Raw genomic sequence first — 2,660 nt, 5'->3', positions numbered from 1 at the left:
TATTTTTATGTATTTCCGGTAAATATTTGGGGTAATTCTCAGATATAACAAGGAAAATGTTTTCGCAAGTAGCGGAAGAGTATATTCTGAAAACAATGTAAAATGTTTCAATAATATAACAGAAAATGCTGTTCATTAAAAATACAAAATATTTTCCAAAACACAACAGAAAACCTTTTCTGTACACTTTAATATGTTTTCTTTTCCCTGTATAAAGTGCTATATTCAAAATTGGATAAAATATTATGGAAATAATACTGCAATATTGCACGAAAATATTTCATTTAAGGTATAAGAGAAGATTACTAAAGTAATTTTGTAAAAATTAAGTAACCTTTTCAAAAATTTTTCTGAAAACTATTTCTTATAAAATAATTTATTTTTAAAATATTCTATACGTTTAATATATATATATATATATATATATATATATATATATATATATATATATATATATATATATATATATATATGCAATATGCTTTCTCGTAGAAATAGAAAATATTTTAAATATCGTAATGGGAAACATTTTTTAAAGATATGGAATATATTTCGTTTTATTGTTTTCAGTATCATATATGGAAAACATTTTTGGTACCACTTTGAAAATTTTCCCTCTTCAACAGCAAAAACATTACATTGCATCCAATACAATTTTTTAAAACATTTTGTGAATATTTTCCTGGATTTGCTTTCCGTGATCTTTATTTTCTAAAATGTTTCCAAACATTTCTTGAAAAATATTTTCGGGAAATATTCGGAATATATTGGGAGAACCAGCATGAAAATCTCCTGAGAAGGAAAACTTTTGGAAACCAAGGAAAGTATTTTCTTTTGATTAAGAAAATATTTCTTGGTATCTTGCAATGTATACGAGCATGAAATTGTTTACTACCAAAACTTTTGCGTACAGAATCACTCGATAATTTAAAAGAAAAAGTATTACATTCTTTTGCATAAGGTATTCAATATAGTGCATTTCGAAATATAAAGAGATCTTTGTACAGTTTTACTATACGGATGCATTGATTGTAAAATGTACGGAAAATTTAAGAAAGCTTTTAATTTGCATATTTTGTGTCGAGAACAGCACCCAAAAAACTCCTCGGGTACTGCTAACTGGTTTCAACTACTATTTCTACTATAATTACTACTACTTATGCTATGGATCAGTATTGAATTCAGACATTTTCACACGGGGGGAACGTGAATTCTTCGGGAGAGTGGGGTGCATTTTCCTGTACTTTTACAGGAAAGCAGCACATCTAATAATCCAATTCACATGCATAATTTACCTAATTCTGAGACTAATTGCGGGTAAATATCTAAAGTAAAATTGCAATAAAAAAGTAATTGCTATTTTTTATTTAAAACATTTAATAATTATAAAGACTGGCAAAATTATTTTAGACTAAATTTTAGTTACTATTTACTGTACTTATTAGTGTTATTGTATCGTTTTTACAGTAGCTACTGTTTGATATTAATGTGGAAGTTTGGTAAAATGTTTAAAATAACTGAAATATTTTAATTGTCCTAAAACAAACATGCATAGAAAAATTTTAATAAAAGATTCAGATTCTTCCCCTCACTTCTGATTCTAAATAGAGCATATTTACCTTGGCTTCTTCGCTGCGTACAAATCAATAACATTGTTCAAAGAATGCTCAGTAAGATATTGGTCACCTTAATAGCAATCTTCCATTAATATACTACTATTCCATTGATAAAATCTATATAAATCTCAAACACAGGAGGGACAACTGTTTCTCCTGATACCTCTAAGTGACACACTCTGAATCTCACTCTTTAACTGACTTCAATTTTGTTAAAGAAAGTTGTGCTTATTTTAATAATAATTCTAAAACATACTATCGTCTGTTTCTTCCGATGCAAAAAGTGGGATTTAAGTCGCTCTGTTTCAAATAATGCAAGAACTCTTCATTTTCAAGAACTGAAGTCTGTTGATGTCATAAATCATAAGGAATCATCGAAAGATCTTCCCTATCTTTCCTTTCCTATCTCAATCTGTACAATATAATATAGGGCGAGATTATAGTATCTATTAATATACACATATTTCATCACCACTTGACAATTTCATGTTCTGCCAAACTCGCTCATAGTGTTAAGAAACATACGTTTTATTGTCTAGTTAGTATTTTATCTTAGGTGTTGCATATTTAATATTTATATAAGATTAGTCTGCGTTTTATTGAGAGATTGAATTTTGTCAGCACGTGCTGATAGGAAGTCAAATAATTAGGTAAAGCAATTTCTACATATTGCGATTGAAATTTTGTTTCTCAGGTGGAAATGAATTTTCTGCGAGGGGATATTCCCCCCGGAATAACAACCTGAATTCATCCCTGCTACGGATGCGTATAGAAATACTGTACCGAAATTTGTTAAATACAGGATATTAGTATATAAACAATACGTTATCTATATTCGGATATCATCTGTAAATATTATTTATCTATCTACCTAGCTACAATCTTTGGCAACATCTATTCCAAAAATGGCAAATATATATATATATATATATATATATATATATATATATATATATATATATATATATATATATATATATATATATATATACTAGATTTAGAAAAATAGTTCTAAACGCCAACTATGTTTCCAACCCTGCATAT

The sequence above is a fragment of the Thermobia domestica genome, chromosome 7 (genome assembly GCF_964235325.1).
Source record: "Thermobia domestica chromosome 7, izTheDome1.hap1.1, whole genome shotgun sequence".
Lineage (NCBI taxonomy): Eukaryota > Metazoa > Arthropoda > Insecta > Zygentoma > Lepismatidae > Thermobia > Thermobia domestica.
This window is presented reverse-complemented; position numbering follows the sequence as displayed.